This window comes from Budorcas taxicolor, chromosome 22, assembly GCF_023091745.1.
Source record: "Budorcas taxicolor isolate Tak-1 chromosome 22, Takin1.1, whole genome shotgun sequence".
NCBI classification, from domain to species: domain Eukaryota; kingdom Metazoa; phylum Chordata; class Mammalia; order Artiodactyla; family Bovidae; genus Budorcas; species Budorcas taxicolor.
In genome coordinates, this window is record NC_068931.1 from 62,335,192 (window position 1) to 62,343,309 (window position 8,118).

Below are 8,118 nucleotides of genomic sequence, written 5' to 3' on the forward strand. Positions count from 1 at the left end.
ACATCACTCACTCACAGGAAGACTCGCCCACCACAGTGTCCCGGAAGCACAGGGATGGGGACACGAGCTGGAAGAAGGGCAGACCCGTGTGTCTAAACCGGAAAGATGATTCCTGAGCTCAGCCCCACTGCTCTTAGGGCTCCTCCTGACCCCTGAATGACACTGGAGGTCAGAGACCCCTGAGCTGAGACTGGGTGGGCTGAGCGAGGATGGACTCTGCTGGAGTCTGATGGGGGAGCTGAGTCTATAGAAGAAGGAAACAGCAGGAGAAGAGACCCAGGGTGAGAAACGACAAACATGAGGGATAAGAGCTCCTGGTCAAGGCTGCGTCTCGGACGCTGCCAGAGAGCAGGGAGGCCCCCGGGCCAGAGCAGGGTGGACGTCTCTGGGCTCAAGGAGAAAGGGCTCTGAGCCCAGAGAAGAAGCAAGAAGCCCCGGCTGGGCCTGGAGGAAGCCCAGGGGACAGAGCAGGAGTCGAGGACTCAAGGGAACCACTGAATGAGCTGATTCCACCTGTGACTAAGTTATTGAGGCTTGCAGTGCAGAGGTTGGCTTTGAGGAAGAGGCGCTGATAAGGACCAGGGTTTTGCTAAAATTTTAGAGTGAACCTGGGTTAGTTCAAATAAGAAGCCATGTGATATCTTTCTCTCCCTCCTTTTGAAAAGTGCTCCTGGGGTGTAATAGACAAGGTTAAGACACTGTGATATCATACAGTGTCACAGGAGACTCAGCAATTCTCAGAGGATTTTGCAAGTCAGGACTTGCCAACCCGTCTTTGGGTATTTTCTAAATACGCTAACATCACTGGCATCATGAGTCCAGGAACCCAATAAAGCTGAAGAGGAAATGACACTTTGAGGACCCATCCCACTATTTCTAATGCCTGTGTAGGTTAGTTAAGAGTAGCTCCTGTTTCCCTATTGTTTCTACTTCCTTGTGAGGTGTGCGGTGATTTGTCAGCCTTTCTGAGTTGCACGTCAAGTCAGGGGGCAAGTATGCGGTTGTGCCTACCTGCAGGTAAGTTGGTTACTTGAGAAGAGCCTCCAAGCATCCAATAATAGGCTATCTGCCGATTGCAGCTTTCCCCTAGTTAGGGATTGCTCTCATATGTAGGTGCGCCATGGAAGATTGAGACAGTTCATTCATCACCACTGTTCCCTCAACTCCCATGAATCCAATTCCACCCAAGACAGTCATTCTACTCTCTGCTTCTCACCATTCCACCCTGTCACTGGCGGATCTCTCACAAGTCCTGCTTTGCTTCATCTTGGCTTTCCTGTTCTGCTGCCAGGAAATCTGTGAGGTTCTCCGTTTTCCTAGGACTGTCCCTCTTCCTCCTTGCTGTATCTGAAATGTGGATTTTCCCCAGGATTGCATGTCCCCTGATCTTTTCTTAGAGGCGCCTCCTCATTCTCCTACTTCATACTGTGAAGCCAGAAAACACGGTCTTCTCTTTCTCTTGTTTCCGCTCGTTTCCAGCCATTGTTCTTCTTTTGTCTTGATGTCCTTTGTCAAGTTTCTGACATGCAGGTATCTTACCATGCGCCCACCTGTCAGCTTGCGTATGACTCCTTCAGTGCAGTCGCTCAGTCGTGTCCGACTCTTTGCGACCCCATGAATCGCAGCACCCCAGGCCTCCCTGTCCATCACCAACTCCCGGAGTTCACTCAGACTCACGTCCATCAAGTCAGTGATGCCATCCAGCCATCTCATCCCCTGTCGTCCCCTTCTCCTCCTGCCCACAATCCCTCCCAGCATCAGAGTCTTTTCCAACGAGTCAACTCTTCGCATGAGGTGGCCAAAGTACTGGAGCTTCAGCTTTAGCATCATTCCTTCCAGTGAATACCCAGGGCCGATCTCCTTCAGAATGGACTGGTTGGATCTCCTTGCAGTCCAAGGGACTCTCAAGAGTCTTCTCCAACACCACAGTTCAGAAGCATGAATTCTTCGGTGCGCAGCTTTCTTAATATTCACTAATTGATCGCCTCTCCCTCGTTTATGAGTTTGCTCTTCATCCTCAGTGCGTTCAGCTTTTTCAGCGTCTTCCGAGCTTGTACTCCCCAGGTAACGCATGGAACCCATGCTTCCTCAATGTTCCAGCTCTGTTCCAGTTCAATCTCCTTGTTTGTGAAAATCTAGTCATGTCTTTAGTTCTTTTATTTGGATCCATGGTCTTCCTTATCTATTTAAATATGCTTTTTATTTAAAGCAATGCTAATTATTGCTAATTCCTGTTACTGGACCTTTAATAAAGGGGTAAAGTTCCTGAGGGAAGAATAAATTTGATTACTTGGGAAATCATGGGTATGCTTAGGATTTTATTTTGCTTCTCCAGTTTCATGTTTCACTGTCCCAACCTCCTGTGTCCCCAGGAGGCAGAGATGCAGGGAAACATAATCAGGGTTCTGGTCCTCTGGGGATGTTGCCTCTGGTCTGCAGGAGGCACCAAGGGTAGGCCTGCAGCTGGGTGAGGTGGGGCTGCTCAGTCACCCGGCTCCTCTCAGCTGGGCTGTCAAGAGACGGCTGCATTTTTTGCCAAAGCCCGGGAACCTTACTGGGCAGCTTTCCTGCAGCGACAGCTACCTTCTGACCTTGTCACCATTCCTGCCCTTGATGCAGGTCTAGGCGTGGCAGGGTCCCCTCCCCGGCACTGTCCCTGCGTGCACCGCACTCTTTCTTGGTTGCTTTCAGCCCTGGCGCTCTGTGCGTGCGTGCGTGCGTGCGTGCTGAGTTGCTTTGGTCGTGACTGATTCTTTGTGACTCCTTGGATTGTAGCTCGCCAGGCCCCTCTGTCTACAGGGCTGTCCAGGCAAGAATACTGGGGTGGGTGGCCATGCTCTCCTCCAGAATCTTCCTGGTCCCGGGACTGAGCCCACGTCTCTTACGGCTCCTGCATTAGCAGACTGGTTCTTCACCACTAGTGTCACCTGGGAAGCCCCGAGCATACTTTGTATAGTCCCCTTATTCAACTGTCCTTAATCACCCACTTTGGCTGGAGCCATTTGTTTTCTGCTAGACACTTGAGTAGTACAGTGAGCAGATGGCTTTAGAAGAAACATCTTTGATAGGGATTTGGTGATTGGATTTGTCCCATATTGAGTCAGGAAACAGCTGACTCGTTGGAAAAGCCCCTGATACTGGGAAAGATTGAGGGCAGGAGGGGAAGAGGACGACGGAGGGTGAGATGGTTGGATGGCATCACCGACTCAATGGACATGAGTGTGAGCAAACCCTGTGAATTACTGAAGGGCAGGAAAACCTGGCGTGCTGCAGTCCATGGGGTCACAAAGAGTCAGACATGACTTGTGGACACAGCAACAGCGACAGCTGCCCCACCCTGAGAGGCTCGTGCTGAGAGGCACTAGGGCCCGGGCGTGGGGCACATGGGCATCACGTTATCACTGATGGAGGCGGGGCATGAGGGGCAAGGGGGAGACAGGCGCTGGGGCCTCAGCGACTGTGGTGCTTACTTGCTACTGTGACAATATGGGATCAGCTGCTTTCTTATGATGGGATAGGAAAGCCATCCAACAGAAATCTGAAAGACGTTTTTCATGGCTCTTGACCAGGAAATCCTAAAATACATAGATATGTTTACAGCGGTAAGATTCTTAGTCTTTCTAGGTCAGCAAAATACACTTCCTATGACAGAGAGGTTAACAGCAATAAAACTGACATTGAAATAAATTCTAAGTCTTGGTATCACATAGGAAACAGTGTGATGTAGAGGAGAGTTACTGATACAGTGCTGATAAAAAGGCTGGATAGCACAAGTAATTGGGGAATATTTCATGATATGTGATTGTTGGAGGGAGAGCAAGATGGTGGAGGAGTGGGTGAACATGGACTGCGTCTCTCTCCACGGACACATCAGGGATACACCTTCAGACACAGAAGTGCACGCAGAACACCAGCTGAGAGCAGCCGGGAGGGCCTGACCAGTGGAAAAGAATATATAGACCCACGCAGAACTCAGCAGGAGGAAGGAACTGGGGGGAAAAATGGAAGTTCAGTAGGACTGCACCCGCCTGGATCTCGGCAGGTGGGGGGACTGAAGCAGGGGTCCGATCCCCACATCGGGGCGATTGTCAGTCAGAGGAGACACATTTAAGGCGAGAGTGAAGCAGCGGATCTGGGACAGCCTAAATGGAAGGAGACTCAGTCCTTGCCACAGCCACACACGCCCCAGACAGGGATGCAGAGCCCTTGGAAGGCGCAGCAGCTGGGAGCTGGAGTTTAGGGATTGGGGAGCAATCCCAGAGCGAGGGCTTCTGTTGACTGTGGAGAGACGGATCGAGGGGATGTGAGGGAGGAGATCGTGGTGGAAAATGCCTGTGGAGGAAAGCCAGGCAGCCATGGAAGCAAGGCGATGCTGCTGAGTCACAATTAGGCGGTGGAGCCAGCACCACAGCCTCTCTCTCTCCACAGTTGGCTCCTGAACGATAGAGAGGCCGCCCATCAAATGCCTGACTCACTGAACTACAGAGTAGGACCCCACCCAGGGTGCCCCTATAAGTGCCTGATGCGCTGAACTATAGAGAAGGACCCTAGCCAGGGAGCTGTCTAAGTGCCTGCAGGGTGGAGCTATGAAGAAAGACTAGCCAAAGAGGTCTTCTGATCACCAGCTACAAGAGGCTTGAAAAAAGACTCTGAAGGACTCTGATAGGGCTTCCCTGATAGCTCAGTTGGTAAAGAATCTGCCTGTAATGCAGGAGACCTGGGTTTGATCCCTAGTTTGGAAGATCCCCTGGGTTGGGAAGATCCCCTGGAGAAGGGAAAGGCTACCCACTCCAGTATTCTGGCCTGGAGAATTCTATGGACTTTATAGTCCATGGAGTTGCAAAGAGTCGGGCACGACTGGGCAACTTTCACTTTCACTTTGAGGGCCATAACTCCTGTGGCTGAGGCAGTCTGTGTCCCTGAACACTTGGCACTGCCCGGGGCCCCGAAAGCCAAGCAGCAGTGCCACCTTCATGCTCAGCTCTCAGCAGAGCGGACACAGGCAAAAACATCTTGCATCTATGCATGCAGGGTTGCATTGTGTCCAACTCTTTGCAGCCCTGTAGACTGTGGCCTGCCAGGCTCCTCTGTCAGGAGGGTTCTCCAGGCAAGAACACTGGAGTGTATTGGCCAATACTGGTTGCCACACCCTTCTCGAGCACTCTATTTCCTGCTGCTCTAGCTGCAAATTCCCCTGAATACCTGGTGCGGCCAGAAACCCTGCAACCCAAGCAGCTGCACCACCCCCACACGTGGTCCTCACAGGGGCAAACCCAAGTCCTCCAGGGCAGCCTCAGGGGCAAACCCCACATTTGAAGACCGCAGGGACCGTGTGACTAAGGAAGAAGACCCCAAAACCTCCCACCAGCTGTACAAGCTGCAGATTAAATCCACATGATCAACTAGGCAGACTCTGTGTCTATGGACTATATAAAAGGATTTTGAGAGCTCCAGTGAAAGAAAACGTACTGTTTCTGATAGCTGTGGACATTGGAGGCAAGAACACACAGGAGTAGGGCCAGATTAGAATCTTAGCTGCCCCCACAGCAGGTCTAGAGATCAGTACAGTATTGGAGGGCGTCCTAGGGAGGTGAGTTGGACTGTGACTCTCAGCAAGGGAAAGGACTCTGACGGCAGTGAGTCAAGGAAAACGTCTATTATTCTTATGTTTTGACTTGTTCTGTAGATTCTGTTTTGACTTGTTCTGTAGATTCTTTTGGATTCTTTTTTTGTTTTCACCCTCTGTTGTTGGTTTTATTGGCACCCTGGAATCTAATTAAGCTTTTGAGTGTTTTTGTTCCTCAATCACGCTGTTAGAAACCTCTGCCTCTACATTGGGCTTTTGCAGTTCCGTGGAGTTCCCCCCACCCTCATTTTTTTTTCTTTCCTCTTTTTTTTCAAATTTAATATTACTATTCTTATTTTCATACATTTATTCCTTGGTTTGCTTTTCCTACTGTTCTTTTCCCCTTGCAGTTAATCTTCACTGTATATAAATCTTACCTACCTCTATTTAACTTTGCATATCTATTTTTTCTTTCTTTCCTTTCCTCTCAACATATTTGCTGATTTATTTTCACTGCTTTATTCCCCAGTTGGCACCTTGCTTTAGTTTTGTTTTCCCGTTTGTGCTTTGGTTAGTTTTGTTCTTAACTGGTGGATATAATTTTTGGTTTCCTTTGTTCGCTGGGTCAATCTATTGTACTTTCTTTCTGTTGGACTGTTTTGATTTTGCTTATGGGTGTGTATGTACATGTGTGTACTCAGCCACACTCTTTATTGTTGTTGTATACCTCTGCCTCTATGTTGGGCTTTTGCAGTTCTGTGGAGTTTTCTTTTTTTTTTTTTTTCTTCTCTTTTTTCTTTTCTTTTTTATATAATTTAAATTTGTAACCCTATTATATTTCTTCTATATTTATTCCTTTGTTTGCCTTTTCTACTGTTCTTTTCCCCTTGCAGTTAATCTTTGATATATACAAATCTTCTTCATCTACCCCTGTTTACCTTTGCATATCTGCTCTTTCTTGCCTTTCCTCTCAGCATATTTGCTGGTTTGTCCTCGCTGCTCTGTTCCCCACTGGGCACCGTGCTGCAGCTTTGTTTTGAGGTCTGCGCTTTGGTTATCTTTGCTCTTGACTGGTGGAGACAGTGTTTGGTTCCCTTTGCTCAGCAGGTCAGTTCCCTGTACTTTATATCTGTTGGACTGTTTTGACTTTGCTTATGAGCATATATGTATTGTGCATATTCCGTCATTTTAATTATTATTTGTCTGATTTTATATGTATTGTGCATATTCTGTCATTTTAATTTTTATTTGTCTGATTTTGTAACTGCCATTTGTCTGGGGTTCATCTTTGCCTTCTCGTTTTTGGGTATTTGTTTGAATCTCACTTAATGCCATAACAAACCACTTGTGGAATCTTTGCTCCTGACTAGAGACCAAGCCCTGAACCTTTGGAGTGGGAGCACTGACTCCAATCTATAGACCACCAGAGAACTAACCCCAGGGAGTATCAGATAGTGAGAACTCACGCAAAGGAAACCACCTGAAAATGAGACCCAGCATCACCCAACCCCCAGTAGCATCTTGTGCAGGAAACCTCATCTAATCAAGAAAGAAAACAAAAATACAAACCCAGTCATCAGCAGACAGGATTCCCACCTCACTCAGCCTTCCCATCAGAGGAAAAACAAGCAAACAAAACAGCTCAGCACCAACGTCACCCCATGAAGCTCACACAGGCCGCCGGAGCAGTTGCAGGAGGGCAGAAACCAAAAGGGAGAAAGCATTCAACCGTGAAGCCTGGGAAAAGGAGACCTCAGACACAATAAGTTAAAAAAATAAAAATGAAAATGTAGAGAAATATCACATAAACTAAGGAACAAACTAGAAACACAGATGTCCAAATAAATGAAGAGGAAATAGGCAAACTACCTGAAAAAGAATTTAGAATAATAATAGTAAAGATGATCAAAAATCTAGAAAACAAAATGGTGAAAATGCAAGACACAATTAACAAAGACCTAGAAGAATTAAAGAATAGACATACAGAGACAAGCAACACAACCACTGAAATTGAAAATACTCTAGAAAGAATCAATAGCACAATATCTGAAGCAGAAGAACGAATCGGTGAGCTGGAAGATAAAATGATGGAAATAACTTCTGAAGAGCAGAATGAAGTAAAAAGAATGAAAAGAACTGAGGATAGTCTCAGAGACCTCTGGGACAATATCAAACGCACCAATATTCACATAATAGGGGTCCCAGAAGAAGAGAAAATGAAAGCATTTGAGAAAATTTTTGAAGAGATTACAGTTGAAAATTTCCCCAACATGGAAAAGGAAATAGTCAATCAAGTCCAAGAGGCACAAAGAGTCCCACACAGGATAAACCCAAGGAGAAACGTGCCAAGACACATACCAACCAAACTAACGAAGACTGAACACTGAGAGAGAATAGTAAAAGCAGCAAGGGAAAAGCAACAAGTAACATACAAGGGAAACCCCACACATTTAACAGCTGATCTTTCAGCAGAAACTCTACAGGCTGGAAGGGAATGGCAGGATATATTTAAAGTACTGAAAGGGAAAAATCTACAACCAAGATTACTGTAC